The sequence below is a fragment of the Antechinus flavipes genome, chromosome 2, assembly GCF_016432865.1.
Source record: "Antechinus flavipes isolate AdamAnt ecotype Samford, QLD, Australia chromosome 2, AdamAnt_v2, whole genome shotgun sequence".
Classification (NCBI taxonomy): Eukaryota; Metazoa; Chordata; class Mammalia; order Dasyuromorphia; family Dasyuridae; genus Antechinus; species Antechinus flavipes.
The window spans coordinates 386,693,799-386,721,646 of record NC_067399.1 but is presented as its reverse complement, the minus strand read 5'-3'; the positions used below and the strand labels follow the sequence as shown (position 1 = coordinate 386,721,646).

Below are 27,848 nucleotides of genomic sequence, written 5' to 3'. Positions count from 1 at the left end.
ATTCACTATTAAATTCTAAAGCATCTAACAGATCAACATGTTCTTACTCCCATTTTTACAAGGTTGGGAAGTAGGAACACTGAAGTGATTGACAGTGTAATACAATGAATCTTTGAGAGCTAGTGACACTAGAGGACTCTGGGTTGGTCTGGGTTGCTAGGCAAGCAATTGATAGGTTACATCAGGCCCCTCCCTTTTTCCTCTGCGCAGATAAGCTTCAGTATTGGAATGTAGTTCTGAAGCCCAGCAGGCTCATTGACTTTCATATTCCCCAACTCTTTCAGAGCCAGAGGCATTTTGTAAGTAGCTGTCAGTTTGTAGGTGAATAGCACATCTAGAGGAGGAAGGATTGCAGGTGTATCTCTGATGTCCTGATTCTGACCTAATTCTCCTGTGAAGGTGATGTACCTATGGTCTTGGCTTAACTTCCAACTGCCTGCCTGGGAGTTTTTGAGTTTTGCTGTTTCCCTGTCAGGAACTTAATAATGCCCAGTGAGTCCTGAATTTGCAACCTTTTGAGAAGGGACTATTACACCCCTCACCTCACACTTCTGCTTTATGCCCGTTACAAAGAACACCTTGTATTCCTTCTCCCTCCACATCTACTTCCCCATTCATCCCTTTCTCCTCATTTTGATTCACTTCCTCTCCCATTTTTTTCTTGTCCATTTTTCTTTCTCCTCCTCCTCCTTATTTTATTTTAAAAAGTCTGCAAAGGTTTTGTGGTTACGCATCTGGTTTCATGAGTCGTGTGATGTTCACTGGCCTGGGTGTTGGAAGACCTGTGCTGTGAAACACTAGGCAGGCTATTTCACCCACTCGTCACCTCAGTTTCTTTATCAGTAAAACAGGGACAACAATATTGGAATTATCGGGTTTCATAGAGTGATTGTGAGGGAGTATTCCAGAAATGTGAGCTGCTAGTTAAGAATATAGACTCTTGGTGACATGAGGTTTGGTCTTTCCTCCCTTCTTGTTCTGAAATTTCACTTAATTTCAGTTTGCTAGATAATAATCATGGATCGAATTTTCTTGAATCTGTGTATGGTGATTCTTGTGCTATATGACCCTAAAAAGATCACTTCATTTCTCTGGGTCTCAGTTTTCTCAAATGTAAAAGTTGGCAATAAGAATCCTTGCACTATTTGTCCTCACAGGACTGTTTCAAGAAAATCTTTAGCAATTGCTATGCAAAGTTCTAAGCCCTATATGGTTACATTTCAATTATTCAATTATTATTCAATTCTCGCAGTGCCGAGAAACAAGAATGGTAAGCGGAGGATGATTTTGGACCTCCTTCGCCTCCTTTCCCATTTCAACCTGCGGATACTCCAGCCTCCCCCTTCTAATCTGCCTCTTCTCTCCCCCTCTCTCCCTCCCCCTCCCCCGTCGGACTCTTTTGATCTCCCTCTCTATGGTCCCGCCCCCACTACGTCACATCCGGTCCGACCCCCGCTCCTCCTCCTTCCCTCCCCCCTCGCCGTTAGGGAGGGTCCGCGCCTCTGCCGCTGCCTTCGCTGCTCTAGCCGTTGCCTTCCCCTCCCCTTTCCCGGTTCTCGGCGCCGGTTTCCCCTTCGGAGGGTGAATCCGCGAAAGGGCTCACACCCGCTGGGGTTAGCCGCACCATCGCCGCCGCTTCCTCCGTTGCCGCCACTGCTTCAGCCGCTTGCCCACCCGCGACCGCCCTGAGAGAAGACATAGGACTCAGTTGCCGTTGAGCCGGAGCCTTGGCCCTCCTGCCGTTGCCGCTACCGCTGCCGCTGTGCGGGGCGGTGCTGAGGCTGAGGCAGCTACCGCGGAGGGTCCTGGAGAAGCGGCCGCGGCCGGGGAAGGGGGAGTCGCGCTTCCAACGGTAAGAGGGAACGGGCGGTTGCCCGGGCCTGCGCATGCGCGAGCCCCTCGCCTCCCCCCCACTCTGTTTCTCTCTCGCCTCCCCATCTCTCATCTTGTCTCTTTCTGTCTCCCCCTCCCTTCTTTTCCAGGCCCTCCCCTTTTTCTCTTCTTCCCCCATTTCCCATCCCTGCGCCATGTCCCCTGGTTCCACCCATCTGGTGGGTTGTAGGTTGGTGTCTTCTGGGGAGGTACAGGGAGAAGGGAATTTAGATTGTTGGGGGCAACTCTTCGAAGAAGTGGATGTATATCTGTGAAGGAAGGAGAAAAGGAAATAAGGAGGGATGGGGTTGACAGGTGGGGAAAACTCAGTCCTCGGAAGAGAGAGTGGGATAAGGGGAGGAATGGCAAAAGATAATTTGAAGGTGGATAGCTGCTATTTGTGGTGGTGAAGTCTCGGGGCGGGTGGAGGGATGTTGTGCGTGGAATGAAGTGATGGTACTTTCTACTCTGCTCAGGGCAGTATGCGTTTCCCTCACTTATCGAACAAACCCGAAGTGCCTGCATTTGTTTGCAAGTAATTCTTAATCAGGTTCAAGCTGCTTATAGTTCTTCTTTTCTGCCCCATCTTTCTTCCTTTTCACTTCCTCCTCCTCGGGCTGTGAGCTTGAGTGTTGATGGTGTTTGGTTTCTTGTGCCTCCTGTTTGGGGGGGGGGAAGGGGGAAGAGGGCAAAAAACGTGGTTATTTGCTGGAACTTAACTGTTTCTCCTCTGCTCCCTTTAAAAATCGGATCCCTCTTAATGTCATAAAAGATTAGTAATTACAAACTTCTTTAAAATCTCACTCCAAATGGAGTGAATTGGACTGTCAAGCACATGGTCTTGTCCCAGAACCTGAAATAGTTATGTTGGATAAGTGGAACTCATATTTTGATATGATATGATATTTTGTTCAGGATTCAGCAATTAATTCTTTGGAGGTAGGAAGTATGATTCAGTAGGCATTATAGTTCTGCGAGGAAAATTAGCAAACGCCATTTTTTATTTATAAATCTGATTAAGAAATAGATTTTCTAGTTGAATTACAAAACACATCTCTTGTCAGAATTTCATCAAAATCATTTTGTGGGTGTGTTTGTGGTGCCGCCCCCTCCCCCCTTACATGTTGTATAAAGAAAAATGATAGTCTTGCCCTATGGAAGTATATCTAGTCAGGTGGAGGAGCTGGCTTATAGGAAATACAGTTAGTAAGCTAAAAGATTCATGCTTGTGGCATGTTTTACCATTTATAGTTAATATCCTCAGTATATTTGAAATAACTGACTCTACACACTTAGATTTACAACAGAAGGTATTTCAGTTGCATTCTGGAGAGCTTAACCTCCTAATCTGTTTTTATTTTCCCCATCTTAAAATTTGGGCAATATTTCTATCTTAAAATTCGGACAATGTTTTTCATAACCTTAGGAATTTATGTGAAATTATTTTATGTTCTTAGATTTAAGAATAAGATAGATGCTTTAGGTGGGAAAATTGTTCTATGAAATTTTTCTTGGAATGAAAATTTTAAGTGTGTTAATTTTTTAAAGAAGCCATCTCATGGTTTTTAAAAACAGAAAATGGCTGAAACTGGATTTACTGTTAGTTACCATAATAACTTCTGTGAGCTTGCAGTAATAAAAATGAAAACTGTGTGTTATATACATATATACACATATGTATATGTTACATGTGTAATCTCAGAATGAGGAATGGATATCTTGATCCTAATGAATGATAATAAAACATTTAAAGAATATTTCTGAATTCTAAATTACTGCAAATGGTTATATTCTTGACAAATAATGACACTTATAAAAATTTTTTTATCTGAACCTTACATACTCAGAAAATATGCTATGAAAGAGAAAATTCACATTTTTCTGATGAATAAACTAGAAAGTTTTTTTTTAATTGTATGTTGTGAAAATTAACTGAACTGAAAATTAAAACTATCTTTCCAAGTGTGTCCTACAGCACATTGTTTTGGATTTATCAGTTTTTAGTAGTAGTTATTTTGAGGGGGGAAAGGATAAAGTGTTGAGCCTGGGGTCTTATTTAAAAAGAACTTATGATTATGTAGAGGGAGAGGAGAAATGAATGTGATAGGAAATAAAATGTAATTTCATTGTGAAAGTTTAACTTTCATACTTTAAAAAGTCCTTTGTATTAGTCTTCATCATATTAAAGAATTGAAGGTAGATATCTTTGCTAGGGGATGCAGGAGATAGAATCTGGAGTCAACAGGACCTAAATTCAAATTTAGCTCCAACAAACTTACTAGCTATGTGATCCTGGGTAAATTACTTAGCTTCTATTTGCCTCAGTTTCCTCATTTATAAAATGGGCATAACACCTACATTCCAGGATTGTGAAGATGAAATGAGATATTTAAGTGCTTTAAAAATTTTAAAGAGATGAATAAATGTTAGCTCTTATTTTTATTATTGTATATAAAGAGGCAGCACAATTGACAGGTTGACCCCCTGAACTGAACCCCTGAACTGAAAGTGGACCCCTTCAATAAAAGTAGGTTTTTAAAATTTGGGATCTTTTAGGTTTAGTTCTAATAGTTGATGTCATTTCACATAGATCATTTAAGAAATAGCTATTATTAGTAATATAATTATCTAATTTACTGATTTTTTTTTTTTTTTTTTGATTTTAGGATCTTCAAAGTGAAGACTTCAAATTTTATACTTCTGACTTATTTCCAAGTTGTACTTTTCCTGTTTCTTCTTACTGTGCATACTTTAATGTGCTTGCTGACCCTAACTTTTGGTCTTAAATATTCTTTCAGGTAGACTAGAGTATCCTTGCTATTATCTTTCTCTAAAAAGTAGGAGAGAAAAATAAGTTTAATCCAATTTTAAAACCTACTTTTATTAATTATTTTTGTGGTCCTCATTCCCCATTAACCTATAGAACCTATTTACAAATATATTTGAAGTAGCAAACCAACACATTGCTTGTGTATGACGATAGAGATTTCATTTAAGTGTCCATATTCAGTAATGCTGTCTTTTTCCTGAGAGATTTCATCCTATACTTTTCTCCTTCCCAATCTTAGATGTTTTATGATTTCTATTTTCAGAATATTTCTAGTTCCTCACTTTCTAATTAAACTGGAACCACACTAATTTAGATCCTTGTTACTTGTTATATAAATTGTTGTTAGGTTCTCCAACTTTGGTGTCTTAGAATAAAATTGCCATTAGAGAATCTTCCCTTTGCCCGTTTGTCAAAATTATATACAAGAGGGAAACCTCTTTTGTTTGAGGACATTCAGGAGCTGTCATATACAAACTTTAGAGGCTGTTTCAGATGTACTAGAGTTGCTCAGTGCTCTGTGAGGTTAAATGACTTAACCAAGGTTCACATAGGAAAACCTGAGTTCCTGACATGTGAACTTAACTCTGAGGCCGGTCTTTTATCTATAATGCCACATGCCTCTCTGAATCTATTTTCCTGGCTTTCTTTTATTATTTTTCTTTTCTTAAATCCAAACTATATTCTGCCCAAATTGTACTACTTAGTTTCCTAGTCTCAGGAGATATAGACTATTCTTCCTCATACACTCCCTCCATATTTTTTTCTAAATTCTTTTCTTTTCTTTCAAGGTTCAACTCAGGTGCTGTTACTTCCTCATGTTTCCTTTGTTAAAAGTATTGTTTTTTACATTTTCCTAGATTTCTTTATCCAGATCTTTATCTTCATTGCATTTTTACCTTGTATGATGCAATGTTTAATATTAATTAATGCATATTCCACTGGTTTAATAAGTTCATTAAAGGCTATGACCATTTTTCATTTTTGTACCATTAATACCATCACAGCCCTTTACATACAGATCTTTAATAAATGTTGTTGTTTTACAATTGTTGAATCCATTTTATTACTTTTAACATTTTTTGCTTTTTTTTTTTTTACTTTTGTAAGTCAATCTGATAATGCTGCTAGCTTAGTCCCACATAAGCATCAAAAATTAAGAAATGAAACTGCTCATTGAATTTTAAAAGTGAAAGTCACTTACTCATTCAGTTTTGCTACCTTCTCATACTAAACATTGTAGATTGAAAATCTGTAAGTAAAGAGTCCTTTAGGACAGGATAGACTTAAGAGTTAGATAGAATACTCCTATTTTTTCACAAGAGAAGCTTGTGAACAGGATAGACTTTATGAGTTAGATGGAATACTACTTTTTCACAAGGGAAGCTACTAGACTAATATGGTGGGGTTTAATGGGTTAACAACATTTTATACTATTAACATTTAAGAAAAAAATAGAGGAATTCTGGTGTTCAGTATTTTTTAGTTATGCTGATTTTGAGCTCATTGTTATTCTCTGCAGAATCTAATAAATTTATGAAGAAACTAAATTTTACTTTTCAGGGATGGTAATGGTAACTTAGTCATTATGTTTCAGCGTTCAAAATACTGAGTTTCTTTTAGGAAAAATACTTAATACTTTACCAGTGGTGAATGGGAATATCTCATACATTAGAGCCCCACTTGTACTTTCTTAATGTTCCAAGAAGTTGGAGAATAAATATTTGTGTTGCATTTATGTTTAAATCTGTGGGAAGTGAATTACATTTGGAACCATGTTGCTTAAATCATAGGCTTTAAAATTAAGGAGATGAGTTTTTTGTGTATAAACTTTGATTTTAAAATCTAAAAATAATCTGAACACAAAATTATGCTGCTGTCATCATGAGGAAGAACATTTTTGTTCTATAATCGAGCACATTGATGCAGAAAAATTACAACTCGTTTACTTTATGTTTAAGATCACATCCCTAAGCCCTGGCTTTCTAAATACTGAGATAGATTACACTACTTTAAGTTCTTATTGTAGCTGGATGGCTGCTCTTATGACTATAGGAGCAGTAATTTGACTGTGCTAGTTGATATGGGTTTTGGAGAAGGAGAAATACAAAGAAGATTGGCACTATGAGATAAATTGTCAGAAGATCTTATTTAAACATGTTGTTTGAATGGGAAGAAAGCAACTTTCTGGCCTATTTCCTTCAGTTTATCATCTGCTGATGAATGCTTCCATGTCAAATTATAGGACATTTTACTATAAGATACCAGAAGAGTTGTCCTTTCTTGAGGAAGATTATGACGTCAGGGAGGTAATGCCATGACATGGAAGTGAATTGGGTGGGCTGTCACCCAACAACCTTACCTTTCCCTTCAACCTTTCTGGCTCCAGTGGCAAGATATAGATCAGGATGCCTAGAGATGGCCCTGCATAGTAAGCCACTGTGACTTTATTAAGGTCATTAACAGGTCTTAGTTGACTGAGGCAATAACTATTCATTGATTCAAGCTGGGTAAGATTTGAGGAAATGAATGATCTCTTTTACCTGATCAAATAAATTAAAACCAAAAAACTCCAAGATCTGAAAGGGTCACCTACTAACTAAATGGATCTCTTCAGAAAGAATCCTAGAAGTTAGACCTTGGTTCTTGTGTTTCCCATGGAGATTTATACATGTATGAGTTTGAATTTTTTCCATATGAGCCAAATTTTGTTTTATGGGTCCTTATGTGGCAGCATTACTGAAGGTCTCAAAGTTTTAGAGAAGAAACTAAAAACCATAGAGCAGCAGGAAGAGCAGATTTCAGAGTTCATAGAAAAGCTTAGTAAGATCCTAAGGACAAAAGATTGTGTAGGCAAAGTCAGTTCTCCAGGGATGTTCTGAAGCTTTCAAAAATGAAATTCTGAAGACATAAAGACAGAAAGGGGAGAGGTATTTGTGATAAATATGGAAATTTTCAGTTTAGAGTTATTTTCAGAAGTTAATCAATTTACTCTTATTTTTATTTTGCCCTCCTATTTTAATAGGTTAGGGTACTTTATTATGATTTCTTCAAATCTGGTGCCCAGCTTTTTTGTATGATTCTACTTTTTAGGGATTCTGACTCTTAAATGATCTTTCCTCTACCTATTTTTCAGGTCACTTTTACAGTGGTAGGTATATTACTAATTCTTCTAATTTTTCATTTCTTTCCAATTTCTGATAATTCTTTTTTCCAATTTCTGATAATTCTTTCATGGTGTCATTGAGTTTTATTCTCTTCTGTTTTTTTAGTTCAGTGAAAAATGTTTATTATCTCCTGTTTTAAACTATTTGGTTTTCTTCCATTTTCCCTTAAGAGCTCTAATTTCATTTTTTAATTCTTATCTTCATTCTTCCAGATAGTCCTATAGTTCTTATGAACAAGATATTCTTTTCTTTTAAAAGTTTTTTCTTTTTCTTTTTCCAGTTTCATGTAAAGATAGTTTTCAACACTCATTTTTGTAAGATTTTGAGAACCAAAATGTTCTCCCTTTTTCTCTCTTTTCTCCTCTAAATAGCAAGCAACCTGGTGTAGGTTATACACATATGCAGTCATTTTAAACATATTTCTATAAGACTTTCTTTTCTCTGAGACTTTGTATTCATTGGAGATAGATTCTCTTCTGGTTTTACCTCTTGGGTTTTTTTTAACTCATATATATTTTTTTTATTGTATTTGAAATATTGTTAGTCTTCCTTATATCTCCATTCTCAGTTTCTGGGTTTAGACTTTGTTCTAGGAACAGGCTTTGCCCCTTCCTTTATTTTTGTATGGTATGAACCTGTTTTGTTTTATTCCCTTTGTAGTCTGGATAATGCTATGCTGCAGTTCTGGATGAGATGGCCAGGTCAGGTCCCATCTTCTTCCAAATTACCTAGCTTTTACTTCTCACTTGGTGTTAGCTAGTCTCAATACCATCCTCTATTCATTCTTTTCCTCTACTCTGGCCTTAAACAGTCATTGAACCATTGGTAGTTGCTTAGGTTGTATGCTTCAGGAAGGACTTATTCTCCTAGTAATTGACCTTCTCTACCACTAGGGATCCTGTGGTCTGCTGTGGTATCAATAAGAATGCTGGTTTTGAGTATTTTGAAGGACTCAGTAACATGCCTGATGGGTCCCAATAGATTGGCTGAAATCTTTCTGGTTTTAGATTCTGATTAGGGGGTAGGTAGTGTAGTGCTGACTCCTGCTGTGGGTCCTATAGAAGTATTAATTGAAGGCTTTCTGGAGGACTATCTGGAATATGGGCACTTTTCTGACTCTACTACTATGGATTCTAGGAGGTCTCTTAGAAGAAAAGCTGTGAAGTGTGTGTATTAAAAACTGTCTTCCTCCTTGAAGTCATATTGTGAATAGTCAGATCATAGCTGAATCAATACCTTGCTTTGAGTCTAGAGGCCAAAACTAGGATCCTGCTGGTTTCAAACCCTATTAACCTAAGTTCAGTTGTCTTCTTTCTTCCTCTTTTCACCTCTTCTCTTATATATCCCCAATTATTTTCTCATTCAGTACTGGATTGAATAGAAGATTTTATTGGTCTGGATATTACTATTGTTATAATTCTTGGTTTGTCTTGATCATTACTTTATCTGGTATTCTTTAAATCTTTGGGTGGTTGTTATGTGAGCTAGGTTCCTCTAGTATGTTTCACATCACCATCTTAAGTTTTTTTTTTTTTTTTTTTGGTCTTCTCTTTTTTTCTTCCCAACCTTGACTCTAGTTAATTCAATTTTATAGTCCTTTATTCTTGAATTTTTTTGTCATCTTAATTGTATCATCATTCATGCTTTATTAAACTTTAGCTTTGGCTTTCTCCTACCTTTCTCCTGTTCATATACTGTTGAATGAATTTGGTGGAAGCCATGCAACTGAATTATTCTATTACAAGTTTATCTTAATATTTTTCGTTGTAGCAGAATAGGCCTTTATTCCTCTTTAATATCCCAATATCTACAGACTTCATTACAGACCTTCTTTTCTCCACAAACTTCTCATAATACTTTTCCTTACCATCAGATTCCTGTTTTGCCTTCACTGAGACATCGAGAAAATAGAGGCCAATATATCTATTTTAAACCCTCTCTATTCTGTTTTCTATTTTTTGTTTTGTCTCCTCTATACTCTCTCACTTGCTTACCTCATCAGTTCCCATAACTTTAATCATCTCTATGATGATGGATGTCATATATTCTGTACTTTGTATTGTGAATTTGGAATTTAGGAGAGATTAATAGAGATTTAGGAATCTTTTGCAGAGAGATGAAAATTGAACCCATGGGAGTTGGTGGTCCAACAAATGAGAAGATATGTGAAGAGGAGAAGGACCAGACAGATAACTCCTATTTAATGAGTGGGAGAGATGGTTGCTGAGACAACAAAGAAATCGATAGAACAAGTAGGAGAGCAAAGCAGTGTCATTGATAGGGATGATGCAGGAAGAGGGCTTGGTTCACTTTTTTTTCAGAAATTAAGAAAGTTAAGACTGAAAAAAGTCTCGTTAGATTTAACAGTTAAAAGAGATTATTAGCAGTTTATAGGATTGGAAATCAGATTGTTGAAAAGTGAGTGGGAAGGGGGGAAATGGAGGCAACCAATCCACGTGACCCTTTCTTGGCGTTCTGTTCTGAAAAAGAAGCTATCAGACTGAAGGTTAAATGGTTGTGATGGGGTTATATAGGTTTTTAAAGAATAGGGAAGACCCAGACATGTTTTCATTATATGATAGGGAAGAAGCCCATTGGACAAGGAAAGATTCAGAAATGAAAAGGCATGATTAAGGGCATGGTCTTGAAGGAACTGCAAATTTATTAATGCTTTCTTCTGTAATGATTCAGTAGGAAGGAAACCTAGCATTTATGAAATGCCTATTATATTCCAGACACTCTGCTAGAGCATTTTCAAATAATTTTCATTAGATTCTTATAAGAGCCCTTTGAAGTAATATTATTTCCATTTTACAGTTGAGGAAACTGAGGCATACAGGTTAATTGCTTGTCTAGGATTACATACCTAGCAAGTTTCTTAACTCTGTTGTGAACTTTCTGACTAGACTCAGTGCTCTATCCAGTATGCCCACCTAGTGGCCTTCAGTAGTATTTCATTGGGAGGAAAGAAAGTAGATGGGACTTTTGGCCAAGCTTGATTGAGGACAAGCAGGGCAAGATTCAGATAGTCAACGTATTCTACACATTTGCTGAATAGCCGACCATTTGTGTCCAGAGCTCAATTCTATTTTGACTGGTGTTTTGTCTAGATCTTTTTTTGAGTCCTGTGATTAATACTCAAAAGCTTAATTTTTATTGACTTCAGTTATCTGAAGGGGGAGGCAATCCATTTTCTTTTAGACAGTAGATGTATTCTTAAAACGTGGATTGAAATGAGTTTTAATCAGTAAATTTTACTTGATTCAGGAAACAGAATATTCTATTTAAAATGCCTTTAATATTCCTTTCATATAATGAAACTGTTCTTTTGCAATATAAATTATCTCCAAATTATGATATCTTTTAGCAAATTCATATTTTGGTTTTATCTTTTTTCTTAAAGTAACTAGCCTTAACATGAGAGCTTGACAATATAATTTAATGAATAGATAGGTATCCATTACCTAGGAAAAAATTAGGTTAGAATCTGTACTGCAAATACAAAGCTTCTACTACCCTTTAAAATAGAAAAGAATTAGAATTTAGAATTCAGAGTTCTTAGTTTGTAAAATGACTAAATTGATTTCTATATCTTTTCTATAATATTTTGTAACTGTAATTGCTTTTTGGATAGCATACCCATCTAATTCAAAGTGCAGTCAGTATATCTTTGTAAGCTTAATGTTATTGAAGGCTTACAGTGGTTATACAGCCAGTTTAATGTAAATATTAGAGGATATTAAATATTAGAACTTTTGCTATTCCTTGACTCAAAGTTTGACAGTCACTTTTATTATTTCATGTAGTACCGTACTGTGTTGACTATGAGCTGAGCACTATTTTAGCATAAATTTCTAGACTATTATTACAGAGCTTTCTGGATGAGATGCATAAACAAGAAAGAGTTTTGGTCTAACCAGATAGGAAAAGGGTGGAGAAGGTCTTTTGATCACTGAACTATATAGTTGGATAGACAATTAACTTATACAGTGTATCCCCTCTGCTATGATAGAGGTCACTTTGCTAAGACTTTTAAAGTGCAGTCTGTTTATTAACATTTTCTCAAATACTTTAAAAAATCTAGACAATACAGTATATCAAATTCTGACTTATAGTATTGAGTTGTAAATACTTAAACTGAAAATTTAAAATTCATTGAGAGCTGGCAAGTTGGCTTCCTGCCTTTCTGAATCTCTTTCCTCATCTGAAAAATAAGAGAATTTGAACCAAGATGTCCTCTGGCTCAACTTTATTACATGACATTCTCCTTTTTAATGAAACCAAAAGATAAGAAGAGGTTGCTATTAAATAGATAGATGGCATGCAATTTTTCAGAAAACAAAGCAATTTGTAGATATGTTTTATGTGCTTCTAAAGGCAACAAGAAACATGTGCTCTTTGGTTTGCATGGTTTTTAAAAAAAACTTTTTTTTTTTTTACCATGCTTATAATGAAGATAAGCAAAAAGAATACCATTTAATTGAATGTAAGCTCCTTGAGAGCAACGACTTTATCTGTTTCTATACATAACACCTGACAAAATTCCTTGTGTTCAGTAGATGTTTATCAAAGGTGTTTGCTAAGTTTATATGTGATATATAAGAAAAAAAAATTTGTGAAGTACTATATATACTTACTAAGTAAATATATTCCTTGATACTCTGAATTCAGAGCAAAGGTGTTGACTGCAGTTGATTAAGAAAAATATTGAAAAAGATGGTTCTCTTTAAGAAGGGTCAAAATTTGCTGGACAATGGTTAGCAGTGAACAGCACCCTCCATTGACATACCCCACCCACCAAAAAAGAATGGTTATAACTTAGAAGATGGGAAAAGGAAAGTTATTGCCGAGATAATAATTTCTAAGTTACTGTTGTATAGCCAGAATAATTTGACTTACAGGATCATAGATTTAGTTGGGAAATATCTTGTTATATCAAAATCAACAGATTAGGAGAAAGGATAAAAATGAAATTATTACATTTAAGCAAGCTGTTAACACTGAAAAATAGTATGTTTTTCTTCCTCCATTTTCTATCTTAGATTATTATCCTTTCCTAAGGAAGGTTAACCAATATAAAGCAGTAGCTACCCAAACCCAGAAACTATATTAGCCATCACAGATTTGCCAAGAAGTGAGAGTGCAGTTAAAGGCAACAACTCTAGGTTAGAATATAAATTTATTTACATAATGTTTCTAGTGCTTTTTTTCATATGTTTCCTTCTGACAAAAGAGTGCCTAACATACTTGAGCTCCTTTAAGTTAATTTCTCCAGAAATCTTTGGGAAAAAACTTAATTTTGACCCATTCATTTTGGAGCATGTAGGAAAATTGAGGAATCTCATGTAACAGAAATTAGCAATGGAATGGAAAAATGGGTTTGCAGAAAATACGTTTGAGATTCAGTTAAACCAGGTCATCACAATAACATTTAGATGTGAAACTAGAAGTATATAACAGAGGGAAATTGGACAAATTTCTTTATAACAAAGATATTCCTTGTCACTTGTAGTGGAGACAATCACATTTGGTCTCTTGGTTCTCAATATTTGTGAACTAGAAATGACACTTAAAGTTAGAGAAATATTCTAAGAATGGTTGTAAGAAATCCTTACTAATGGCACCAGTTTTGAAAGCAGTGAAGGTTGTATTTTCAATTCTGTGAAAGGTGAAGATATTGAATTGGCACATGATTAAACCAACATTGAATTCCTTTGTCTAAAGAGAATCTGTAAGATATTCTTCAATTTTGCTAGGAAAAAAATATGGTTATCATTTATGTACTTTTTCATCTCTCAGTCTAAATGGGCATAATTTACATATCTATGGAGGGCACTTTAATAAAGAATGTTTAACAGATGTTTATTAACATCTTTTCTCTTTTATCACCTATATCCCCTCTATATTTCTGTTCTTCTGCCTCCCAGAGGACCATCCCTTATGTCAAAGAATTTTTTTAATCAAATGAAAAAGGGAAGAAGAGAAATTCAATGAAATCAGTACATAAAAAAAAAAATCTTGTCATATTCTACATCTGTGGACCTCTGCTTCTTTAAAACAATGGGGTGTCTTCTCATGTTTCCTCTTTGAAACCAAGATTATGCTTTAAAGTTTTGCAATATTCAGTTTCCCCCCCTACCCCTCCAATTTTGGGTTATTTATATTGTTGTATTTTCTTCTTAATTTTTCATCAGTGAAAGTTTTTCCGTGTTTTTATGTATTCACTTGATAAAAATAAAACTATTAAAGTTTAAAACTGCACTAAGATTTTGGGGATTTCCTGTATAATTTGTAAACATTTTTCTAGAGCAGATACCCTTATTGTCACACTTAATTGAAGGATTTAGAGAACACAAACTTGTTTTTCGGTTTTGTTGATTATAATAAGGCATTTGACAGTTGGAAGGTTCTACTATATCTCTTCCACGTATATCTTAATATCATACAAGATTTTTTGATTTGGGTGTAGTAGTAGAAAACTGTTCAGTAATCCTCTATCAATATCTTAAGGCATTATAACAAAAATGTTTGCTACTGTCATGGAGGATGTTTAGCCCAGCTGTTATATAGAAAGAAGGATAACATTGTACTGATTGTATTAAACTCCTAAATAGAGTCTTCTTGATGGAATTGACAAACACAGAAGATGTAAAGAGTTGGATGAACAAGGTAACCAAGCAATACATTTACCTTGGACAACCACTCCAGATGGATGGATCATAGCTGAATTGGAGAAAGAAAATAGATTATATTTTGAAATTTGTGCTTCCAACTATCCCAAGCTATTTCCTAACAGAAAAACTCATCCTTTTAAACATTTTTTTTAATTATAAGCTTAAAAGTCATCAGCAAAGTTGAACATTTCCATATATCAAGGACAGAAAAGGAGGATTGCATTTTGAATGGCGAATTGATACGTATAGTTTGTTTTTTAAAGGACAAAATCTTTAACATAGCAGTACCAGCACTGTCTTTTCCAAATTGTGTGCCCTTCTGAACTTCACAAGTTTTTTTTTTTAAATCTATACCCTTAGTAATTTCTTATGTTATAGTAATATCCTATTCCATCCATATATCCATAATTTGTTCAGTGATTTCGCCAATTGTTGGATACTTAATAGTTTCTTGTTCTTGGCAAAAACAAAATATAATGCTATAAATATTTTTTGTCATGTAGGTCTTGTCTTTTTGTCTTTGACATAGAAGTCCAGCTGTTCCAGGTTATTACCTAACATAGTAGGGAAACCTACCCAGGGTACTAAGATTAGTAGTGGTGTCACTGAGTCAAAGAGTTTTACCAAATTTAGTGGTTTTTTTTCCTCTGTGGCAATTGGGGTTAAATGACTTGTTCAGGGTCACATAGCCAAAAAGCATTGTGTCTGTGGTCAGATTTCAACTCAGGTCCTCCTGACTTCAGGGCTGGTGCTCTATCCACTACACCAACTAGTTACCTCTAGTGATTTTTTAAAACCATAATCCCAAATTGTTTTCCAGAATGATTGGAATGTTGGATTTTAAACTCATGAATCTACTAAATATTAAACTTGCTGTCTTCTTCAACAGATATAATTTTCTTTTTTTACGGTCATTTTTGACAAATCTGATGGAAAACATGTCTTTTTAAGCTCTAGTATATAAAATAGTGAATGACATAACATCACAGTTTCCAAAGAGCCAAGATTTACAGATGATCTGAAGTATAATAGTGATATGGGTAAAATTAAGCTGCAGCATATTAATGATGATTTGAATGCAAGAGATACCTAGGGTATAAGGGGAAAGTCCTGTAGAGAAACTGAAAGATAATAGATAAACAATCAAAATACTAAATTGATTTCTGTATATTTCTGGGCCTGATTCATGCTAGTTCCTTGGTAGTTTATGTTTGATATTGTAATGAAGTGAGACACTCATAGATAGGGCACTTATTAGTCAACAAAAGGTTATTAGCCAAAGCAAGAGGATTTTTAGTATGCTTTGAGAACCCCGAGTTTATACCTCCAAACGCTTTCTCTGCCTCTGAATTGCCTAGTGTGGTCCTCTAGCAAAGTATCAGAATGTCTGGAACTCTTCATGACTCTTTTTTGAATCATCCCAACCTCCAAATCCATTTCCTCTAAGATTCCATGCTACTCTTAGAGTTAATTATCTGAGATAATCAAGTTTTGAGGATGGCTTCAGTACTTTTTTTTAGGGACAGCTAGGTGCTAAGAGAATAGAGTGCTAGGCCTGGAATTAAGGAGACTCATTTTCCTGAGTTCTCATCTGATCACAGATACTATATACATATCCTTCCATTTATCCATGCATGTGTATGTATAGATACACATGTGGTGGGGTTGAGAGGAAGAGTAGGGAGAGAATAGTGATTTAGCTGGTCAAAGCTTCTTCCCCTGCCTCAGAGTTGCCTATTGGATTCCTCTTGCAAAGTATCATTTATTTGTCTGGAGCTCCTCATGCTCTTTTGTACCACCCCCTAGTTTGGCCCCCCCCTCCTCCCAAGGACTTGATGTTAGACTTAGCCTTTAGTTCTCTGAGCCAATCAAGTCTTGAGGATGGCCTCCATATCTTTAAGAACAGCCTAGCCTAACTTGTAGGGCAGCTGTGTATGAAATGGAGTGCAAGGCCTGGAATCAAGGAGTTTCATCTTTCTGAGTTCAGATCTGACCTCAACATTATATACATGTGTATACATACACAACACATATATACACACAAATACATACATATATGTCACTTTGCTCCTTTGCTTATTTCTTATTTATTTTTATTATGCTTATTTATCTGTTAAATGACTAACTCTTGTTTTTGATTTTTTTTTTTTTTTTTTGAGGAAAGAACTTTATATAAACCTTGAAGTGATAAACAAATTTGAGTTGTAATGGAGGAAAGTGAAGTCATATATATGAGTGAAATATATATATACATACACACACACACACATATATATATAAATATGTGTATTATATATATACACACATGTATATATATAAATATATATATATATATACACACATACGTATATATGTATATATATGTAAGAGAGAGAGAGAGAGAGAGAGAGAGAGAGAATATGTGTGTGTGTGTGTGTGTGTGTGTTTGTGTAGTTTAGAATGTCTTTCCCATCACAGGATGAGTAGGAAAAAAGGTAGAACTTTTGTGGAGAGTATATTATTTATTGCAACATACAGGTGAGAGTTGAATAGAAGGAGAAAGATGTGAATTAGTTGTGAAATCATGAGCTATCGAAATACAAATGTTAGAGACTGAACAAAAGATTAATGCTCATTTTTTAATGACTGAAAAATGTCATAAGGTACCCAGTAACTTAGTGTTGGCTAAGGAAAACATTATACTAAAAAGTGAGATAATTGCTTGCTGATGCCCAATACTGGAAAATTATCAGGGACCAAATATGAGTTTGTCAATAGCTAGGAAAATCTCATGAAAAGTCATTGAGCTAACTTGAGCTAAAGTGAAATCTTAAGTGCTTATGAAGAGAATATTATTTCATCTGTATGGATTAATATTCAGATGCAAATTTAAACTCTTCTCTGCCTAACTAGTTTCATAGTGCCAAAACTCTTTATTACCTAATGGCTAACTTTCTGGTGATAGACTTCTTTTGAATTTAGTTAGTCTGGATCTCTGAGAACAGTAAATTGTATTGTATTACTTTGTAAATTGTAGGTTTGCATTCAAAGCATTTAAAACTGAAATATCAGCCAAGATGAACAATTTACATTTTTCAGTCATTAAAAAATGAGCATCAATCTTTTGTTCAGTCTCTAGCATTTGTATTTCAATAGCTCATGATTTCACAACTAATTCACATCTTTCTCCTTCTATTCAACTCTCACCTGTATGTTGCAATAAATAATATACTCTCCACAAAAGTTCTACCTTTTTTCCTACTCATCCTGTGATGGGAAAGATATTCTAAACTACACAAACACACACACACACACACATATTCTCTCTCTCTCTCTCTCTCTCTCTCTTTCTTACATATATATACATCTATACGTATGTGTGTATATATATATATTTATATATATATGTGTATATATATTTATATATATGTGTGTGTGTGTATGTATATATATATATATTTCATATATATGACTTCACTTTCCTCCATTACAACTCAAATTTCTTTATCACTTCAAGGTTTATATAAAGTCTTTATATATATATATAAACAAATCTTTCATAGTTGATCCTTGCACACTTTTGTTATTGTGTACAATGTGTTCCTGGTTCTGCTTGTTTCACTCAGCATCAGTTCATGTAAATCTTTCCAGGCTTATCTAATATCAACTTGTTCATCATTTTTTAATAGAACGATAATATTCCAATGCTTTCATATATCACGGCTTATTCAGTCAGTCTCCATTGAAGGATGTGCACTCATTTTCCAGTTCTTGTTTTACCACAAAAAGAGCTACTGCAAACATGTTTGTACATGTGGATCCTTTTTCCTTTATGATTTCCTTGGGATACAAACCTAGTAATGATCCTGCTAGATCAAAGCGTTCTTACAGTTTGATAGCCCTTTGGGCATAGTTCCAAATTGCCCTCCAGAATAGTTGGATCATTTTACAACTCCATCAACAATGCATTAGTGTCCCAGTTTTCCCACATTCTCGCTTAACATGTGGAGATAAGTAATTTCCAATCAAGGGGTTTTGTCGTCCTATTTATCCAGGTATGATGGGTTTAACAGTTTGACCCTTAACCATGTATGGCAGTAGGGAACATTTAATCCACATTAAGAATACTGGTCACTATAAATATATCCCCTGTTTTGATCCTTTCCTTATATTTAGACCCTTATGAAGACCAGAAGGGGAGATGGGTGAAAGGAGTATGGGAACAGCTGTTCCTTGTTTTTTCCCCTCAATATTCTATACATTCCCTTTCACAAAGGTACTGTGGTATTCTCCTCATATACAGCTTATGTTGCTGAATAGATGCTAATTCCCATTGCCTTTTCTTGTCTGCTGTGGATCCTGGTCCTTGGACCTAAACCTTATCCATCATGGTGAAAAGTATGGCCCTGTCTCGTCTCACTCCCCTACTTCTCTTAAGTTCCCTCAGTGCATATGCTAGGGTTTTTTTGGGCTATGTGATACCATTTAAATAAGTACCCACTACATGTAAAGTACTGTGCTAGATTTCATTGTTTATTCTTCAGTCATTTTCAATTGTGTCCTACTTTTAGTGACCCTGTTTAGGTTTTTTTGGGCAAAGATTTGGGAGTGGTTTGCTATTTCTTCTTCAGCTTATTTTACATATGAGGAAACTGAGGCAAATAGAGTTAAGTGACCAGGGTCACACGACTAGTAAATGTCTGGCCAGATTTGAACTCAGGAAGATGAATCTTCCTGACTTCAGGCCTGGCACTTTATTCACTGTGTCACTTAGACTTTTTAGGTACACTTAATATACTAGTAATCAAGAAGAGAAGGATATCTCTCTTTTGTTAGCAAAAATAGTGTCTTAGGCATGCCTCTAAATAGTAGTGCTATCAATAAATTTGTACAAAGGAGTGAGAAAGGTATTTTGAAGTGTAACAAACCATTATAGAGAACCAGTGCTTTCCAGTCTAATGCTTAAGCTAGTGCTAAGAAATCCCTTTACATTTCTATAGCATCTTTTATTTATTCCATCTCTTTCCTGTAATTTAACCTCTGGATAGCTTGTGTAGGTCTGTCAGGCTCAACAACCTTACTTCTGCCATTTCTCTTTCTGGGGATACCACTATGATCCCAGTTATTTGATTTATAATTCAGGAGTCATCCATTATTCTTCCATTCTCTCATACTCTGTTGCATTCCCTCCCCTGATTAAGTTGGTTGCCAAATCTTGTTCATTTTATTTTAACATCTCTAAAATCTTTCTTCTTTCATATATAGCCATTATCTTAGTTCAAGCTTTTGTCATCTTTTGTTTGATCTGCTGTTATCTTTCAGGCTGTCTTCTTCTCTCTCTGTCTTGTACACAGATTGCAGAATAATCTTCCCATGTTGTTCTTGTGCTCATTGACTTCCTCCGTTGCCTGTAGTAGTGGTCCTGAGATCACTCTGAGAGGTTAAGTCACTGGCCTGGAGTCACAAGGCCAATATGTGTTAGAGGTGGACCTCGAATTCTGTTTGGTTCTCTGTGTTGCCTCCCCGTAAAACTCATTATATTATTATTTTTAAAAAATGCACTAATGAACCATTCACGTAGAAAATTTGTTCCTTCTCAAATACTTGCTGCTTTAGCAAGAATGTATGCTCCTTGAAGGCAGGAACTTTCTTTGTACCCCAGTGCTCCTGGCACATCATAGGAGCCTTTTCAATGTTGCTTGATTAACATTAGCTCCTGGCTCTGCCTATCACACATCCATTGCGTTATTCTTTGGATGATATATATAGGAGTTTCAAAAAAGAATTATTTGAATATTAAAAGATTAAGATGAAGGAATTGGATATTTTCCCAACAGTAGCCTTCTTTATGACCTTGGTCAAATTTTAATAATTAATATGTCCTATTGTAATATAATTTAATTTTGTTGGAAAAATGCCTTCCAAAAATCAGCTTGATTTATTCTCCTAAGAATCAACTCATATGTTGTTCTAAATTTCATAAAAAATAAGGTAAAATATACCAATTTTGATAATTTTTATTTTTACTTTTCAAGATAGTGATGAAACAAATCTTTGATAAGAGTTATTTATTTTGAAATGTTAGCCCCCAATTTAAGTTGATACACTTTAAAGTGGTCTTTTTCCTGTACCTCTGAAAAGGAGAATTTCCAAAAATAATCTTCCTTAGGTAATTTTCTAGAAATAGTAGTTTATTGGTATTTGTTTATAGCAAATGGCAATTGGAGCTACTAAAAAGGAACAGGGTTTGCAGTTTCCTAAAGATTCCTCTCTGTATAGAATTGTATGTTCTGATCAATTTCAGGGCTATGTATACATTCTACACATTTGTCAACAGGTTGTAGTTATTAGGGACTATAGTAATGCAATAGGACCTATCAGAACAAGAAGGGCATAGCTAGTATTTGTTTACCAGCATGCATTTGTCCTGGTTTGGGATGCTAGATTTACCTACTAGAGCTAAGCAGATATAGTTAACCAAGAGCCTCATTAATTACCATGACTCCCTATCATTTGAGCTAACTAGATTTGTGAAATTTCCTAATTTGATAGTGACAAACATGTTTTAGAAATCTATTAGAATAAGCTTTTGAGACTTTTAACTATTTTTTCATTTTAATTTCCTATATGTTTAGGCAGTGTTTTTCTGACTTAATATAAGTCCATTAAACATCTTAAACCAAAAACTAAATGCTTTTAAAAGGTCTTTAAAAATAATTTTATACTTTGAAGTTGATTTTTTTTTTCTTCAGTTTAATAGTCCACATGTTTAAACAGGCAGTTCAGGATGTTTGGGAAATAATTATCTGTTGAAAGACATGTTTATGAACATAGCTTTACTGCCCCACAATTTTAATATTCCTCCTGGGGGTTATAAATTCTGAGTATAATAAACTTGAAAACCATATGATGCTTCTTACTTACCTGAACTTTTAAGTGCTACAGTGTAACTTGGTATTATTTCTAAATGCTTCATTCTAGATTGTTAGAAATAAAATATATATTTGACAAATTGATCTTTGTTTTCTAGTTTAGGCAGGATAAAGCAATACACACATGAGTACACATACATGCATGTGCACCCCCCCCCCACACTCAATTACTTGTATATCTCAGTTTGTATATACATAGACACATATTTATATTGTATAACTATAGTTCTACTTTTCAATTATAACATCAAGTCTATGCTATTTGTCTTTTTTGAAAAATACTGGAAACCATGTTGCTTACTAGTATAGGCTAGGAGCAAGGAGCATTTTTAATTTGAAAAAGATCTTCCTCTGCTTAGGCTTTAAGTTGTTTGAGGCTAGTTCATTTGTATTTTGTAATGCTTGAGGGAATGAGTTATTAGAATATGGGACATACATGGAACAAGAAAATTATTTTTAAGTGGAATTCCTTAGGCTGTATTTTGCTCCCTAAATTATTCTTATTTGTTAATCTTGTCAATAAATTCTGGTAGTTTTTAATAGTAGAAGGCATTCAGCTGATAACATGAACTTGGAATTTGCTTTACCCATTTCTTAAGAGGCACAGGTAGACTAATCATTCAGCATCATTTAAAAATAACTTTGTGAATAGATTCTGCCTTTTACTGAAAATGAAAGGTGACTTAAAAATTGAAATAATTTTTTTTCTTATTCTAGATTAACTGCTGAAGTACTGATCGAGTTCTGCGTTTCTTCAATGAGGAACTACAGGCTCATCTTCTGCCATAATCTCAAACAGCCATAAATGACAAAAGAATGCTTGCTCAGTGAGGGTAGCTGGTGCAGAAACCATTTTTTAAACTTAGGTGTTTAAGTACTCAAAGGTAAGTTTTATTAATGGGTAAATAGTCCCCTCCTAAAAGAGACACTTGTATGATTTTTGGTGATTTGATTAATAACATGAAATCCATTTTGCTTGCCTTATATTTTTATAAAACACACACACACACACACACACACACACACACAGAGTATGGCAACTATGTATAATGTAGTAGCCTATGTATTTACTTGCCTGGAAATAGCATATTTTTTAGCTTTTGTGATCAAACTGCTTCTTTGAACTTATTTTCATTATTTCCAAAATTTGCTGGATTTACTCTGTTTCAAACCTTTATTCAAAGCATTTGGTATGTTCAATGAGTCTTTCAAGATATTTTTGTGCAGTATAATTTTATCACAAGATAACTTCTTACCTCCATATTAAAAGAGCCATAAATGAAGTATGGTTGAAGAAGTAAATAGAGGGAAATATTTTGTTTTTAAAATTTTATTTATTTTACACTGAACTTAAAACACCAAATAAAATGAGTACTTTCTTATGTCTACAAAAGAGAACAGAAAAAAAGGATTATACATTAAACTACGAATCTTTGTTATGCATAGCTTGCTTTTTATTTTTTCTCAATAGTATTTTCCAATTACCTGTAAAGATAGTTTTCAGCATTCATTTTGGTAAGATTTTGTTTTCTCTCTCCCTGTCTTACCTCCCTCTTCCCCAAGACAGCAAGCATTCTGCTGTATATTATATATGTGCAATCATTTTAAATATATTTCCATATTTGTCATGTTGTGAAAGAAAAATCAGGACAAAAAGGAGAAAATTATGAGAAAGAAAAAGCAAACAAACAAAAAGTGAAAATGAGATGCTTTGATCTATCTTAAATCTCCATAGTTCCTTCTCTGGATGCAGATGACATTTTCCATTCCAAGTTTATTAGAATTGTTTTGCTGAGAAGAGCTAAGTCTATCATAGTTGATCACCACATAATCTTGCTGTTACTGTATATAATATTATTCCTGTTCTGCTCACTTTACTCAGTTCATGTAAGTCTTTCCAGGATTTTCTGAAGTCAATCTACTCATTATTTCTTATAGAATAATAATATTCCATTACATTCATATATCATAACTTAGTCAACTATTCCCCAATTGATGGGCATCCATTCAGTTTCCAATTCCTTATCTCTACAAAAAGAGCTGCTACACACATTTTTATACAAATATATATTTTTTTGTACATGGGGATCCTTGTTTGTCTTTTATGATCTCTTTGGGAATCAGACCCAATAGCGACACTGTTGGTTAAAAGGGTATGCATAGTTTCTGGTCCTTTGGTCATAGTTTCAAATTGCTCCTTAAAATGGCTGAATTAATTCATGACTCTTCCAACAATTACAGTTTACTGTTCAGTGTTTAACTATCAAAGTTGTCCTGCTTGTCTATAATTCCTTTTCATCTTTCTTCTGATCTCCTTTGTGCATTTAAGAAAGTTTCATTAAATTCCTTATCTTTTTTTTTGAAAGGATAACCCTTTTACTTGGTTCCTTTTTCTCTTCTCTCTCCCTAACTGGAAAAAAAAGAAAGCAAAAAAACCCTCTCAATAAATATCCATTAATTAAGCAAAACAATTCTATGTTAACCATGTCTGAAAATGTATGTCATTGTATAATTACAATTCTATCATCTGTTTTACCAAGAGGGATGAGGGGGTCATGCTTATGAGTCTTCTGGGATCATGATTTCTTATTTCATTGATCAGAGTTCTTAAGTCTTTCAAAATTGTTTTTCTTTACACTGTTGAAATAATTATATTCATTGTTCTCTTGTTTCTGCTCACTTTACTCTTACTCATCAAAGCTTCCCCAGGTTTCTCTGAAAACCCTCTTTCCTTATATTGAACAATAATATCTTGCCTGTGAAACTTGGACAGTCAACACCATGTCAGAAAACTGAATTGATTCTACTTGAATTGTCTTAGAAAGATTCTGAAGATTTCTTGGAAAGATAAGGTACCAGACACTGAGGTCTTATCTTAAACTGAGCTGCCAAGTATTCAGATGCCATGGCAGAGTGCAGTTTTGGTGGTGCTGACCACATAGCCCGAGTGCCAAACACATTTACCTAAGACTTCTACAGAGTACTCACATAAGGCTACTGCTCACATGGTAGTCAACAAGGATACTCTCAAGGTCTCTCTGAAGAACATTAGTATTAATTTACAGACATGGGTGATGCTGGTACCAGAATGCTCAGCATGCTGTACCTGCATCAAAGAAGGTGTTGTACTGTGTGTGCAAAGAAGAATCTCAGTAGAACAAAGGAAATGTGAAATGTGCAAATTCAGATACATATCCATTTCAAATGTTTTAATGGACTACTTGTCCCTAGCCTATGGTAGGCTTCTGAACTTAAATTGGACTGATCAACCACAGCTGAACACACTGTACCTTGATTCTGACATCATGATGTCATTAGTCCTCTTCAAAAACAAATGACAACAGCTACAATAATAATACTTTCATATACCATAATTTGTTCCAGCATCCTTCCAATTAATGATTCACTAATTTCTAATTTTTCTGTAATAAAAACTATTAGAAATTTTTGTACATATGAGTTCTTTTCCTGTTTCTTTGATCTCTTTTGGATATAGGTCTAGTAGTATATCTAGGCCAAAGGGTATACAGCATTTAGTTATAAACACTTTTTTGGTTATAGTGCCAAATTGCTTTCCAGAATGGCTGAACCTGGTTCACAACTAGTTCAATAGTATGTTAGTGTGTGGTGTGGCTCTCCTGTCACTTTCCTTTTTTTTGGTTATCTTTGCCAATCTGCATGTGATAGACTCTCAGTGATTTGAATTTGTGTTTCTCTAATTTTTAAGGATTTTTGGAATGTTTTTTCATGTAGTGATTGTCAGCTTAGATTTCTTCCTTTGAAAACTATCCATTTGACTATTATTGAGGGACAGTTCTTTTTACTAATTTGAATCAGTTCTTTATATATTTTGGATATGAAATATTTATTAGAAAAATTGCTGCAAATAATTTTTCCTAGTTAAATGATTTAGGGGTCTTATATTGCATATATACATATTTGGAAACTTAGAAAAATTTGATTTAATAAACTTAAAGTTGGATGAATACCAGTCTTCTATGATAATGCATGGATTTCATGGATTGAAGAAGGCAATAAAAAACATTGCTTCCATCTGTTGTTTTTGCAACAAATACACTTATGAAAGTTTATACAAAGTCTTCATCTGTGAACTTAGACTTATATATACTCCCTTTGAAAGAAAATGTAAGTAAAATTTTTGATAGTGGAAATGAAGATTAGCTATTTCTCTAAAATCTGACTTTAAAAAACAAAAAAAAATGCTCTTCTGCTTATAGAAATCAGTTATTGATTTTTGTATCATATAGAAATACTTATACTTGAGTACTTGAATTAGATATATGATGCAAGTATTCCTTTCATCCATGCACATGGCACATTTTCTCATCCAGATTTTCTTATTTTGGTCAGTTCTCTTTTATCTTCCTCCTAAAATACTCCAAAAAATTTGTATTCAATGCATTTGTGACTTTCTCCTAAATATTATTTCCTAGATACCAATGGAAATATATGGATGATTTTTTTTTTTTTTCCATTCTCATTGCATGGTTGTCCCACTTCCTTTTCTTATGATGCTTCTCCTGGCTGTTATCTTATCACACTTGGCATCATAGGTGCAAGTTGTTTTTGTGATAGGTTGTGACCTCCTCTGTCTCCATTATCCTTTGGATCATCTGTAATTTTGCTTCATCAAAGCTGTCAGCAAGCCATTTTGAGTGAGGGATGAGAAGTGGCTTCTGCCAGGTGAATCTTAACCATTACAGCTACCTTGAACACCATCCTCTCTCAGAAGCCAATGGAGATAAGCCAGGTGTCTGAACTCCAGAGCCCTGGGGATATTGATACTGTTCTGATCACTGGTCCTGCTTCCAACCTAACCCCTATAATTATAATCCCACGAAAAAACCCCTGTAGAACAAGGGTCAACCAATTGTCATCTGGTGTGCTGCATATATTGTCATCACCTCAGTGACCACCTTTTCTCAGACCTGAATGAAGATAGTCCAAGAAATATCCTAGGGAATAGTAGTGTTTTTTTTCCTCTTATCCACCTCATCTTCCAGTTCAGTGCCCTAAGTCATATCATCTAGGAAATCAATTCTTGTGTAGATATACCATTGCATTTACCTCTGCAGGTATCCTATCAGTTTTTTTCTTTCATAGTCATAGCTACTGAAAATCTGGAAAAGAAAGTTCTTGCTACCAAAGCCCTTTTTTTTTTTAACCTTCAGTTCAACATAAAAAATACATATGGGGTTTGCATATGAAACATTTTGTTTTCTCTCCATTAGGATGCTAGTAGGATCTATGAGGTGTTCAGGGAGGACTAGCACTTCTGGTGTGAGGGCTTGCTGAGCCCTTTTCAGAGCTGCTCATCTACTTTTGGTATCTGGCTGTTATTTAACTCTTACCTGTAGCTCCACAAAGCTGTCGCATGCACAGAGACTGTACCCTGATAAGACTGTAGTCCTGGGCTAAACCAGGCTAAGGATAACTGGCAGATGTTAAACCCATCTAAGATTTTGGGAGTTAGGTAGCTGAGATTGTATGTAAAGTGATTAGAGCTTGGTCAGACATCAAGATGCCAAGGTCATCTATTGTGTCTTGAGCCATAAATGAAGGATAAACAACAAAGAATTAAGATTTTTGAGACCAGGGACTCCCCTCTCTATTTGTATCTCTAGTGTTCAGCAAAATGCTTTGCACATGATAAGAATTTCATATTTTGGAGTTTTTTATTCATTGGAGTGGTCCATAATTCAAAATCTTGCAACATCATTAAAAGAATATTTGAATTCAAAAGATGACTTTTTGCGATCAATTTGGGATCACTGAAATCATTTTACAATTTCCCAAAATTTCCTAAATTTTCCCAAATAATCCATTCTTGTCTTTTTGATTCTGGGACCAGTTCACTGTCCATTTTTCTGTGTAAGAGATAGTGATAGTGCATTATCTATCGAATTGCATGGCAATTTGAACATCTGAACAGTAGGCAATTTTTATCCATTTGATTTTTCCTGTGTGAATTGCCGTCTAGAATCTTTGACTGTGTGTAGCTCATTAAGAAGAATCTATGATGTAATGGGGCTTCATGTATTTCAGTATTGTCTACAGATGGTAGAATCTAGATTCTATTACATTCTATTTTCTTTTTAGATTCTTTGAATAGGACATTTTCCCTAGCAGTTGCATACCTTTGGCATTTATATACATCCCTATTTTTATGCCTTGATCTTATAATCGGAGGATCATTGAATATAATAACCTGGTGTTGCATCCATCAAGGAAGCTTCTTGTATAATTGTTCAGAGGGTTTTGTTTTGTTTTATTTTGTAATAAATACGATGGGATTTTATATTTCTAGAAATTTGCATGAATGTCATGGTTTTGTGGTCTACTAATGAAAATAGATTGTGAAAGCCTTTCTGTTTTT

At 34.7% G+C, this 27,848-nt stretch overlaps 1 protein-coding gene across 5 annotated transcripts in view; it reads left to right on the top strand.

The window, feature by feature from the left end:
- Positions 1-27,848, top strand: part of FAM13B (family with sequence similarity 13 member B) — a 160,427-nt gene that overhangs the window by 68,752 nt on the left and 63,827 nt on the right. For 4 of the 5 annotated variants that reach the window (XM_051978467.1, XM_051978466.1, XM_051978463.1 and 1 more), the window contains exons 1-2: positions 1,460-1,852; positions 22,169-22,335. The gene's annotated coding sequence lies outside the window, so the exon portion shown is untranslated. Of the gene's footprint in view, positions 1-1,459; positions 1,853-22,168; positions 22,336-27,848 lie in introns of those variants that run through there. The other variant, XM_051978464.1, reaches the window with a different exon arrangement.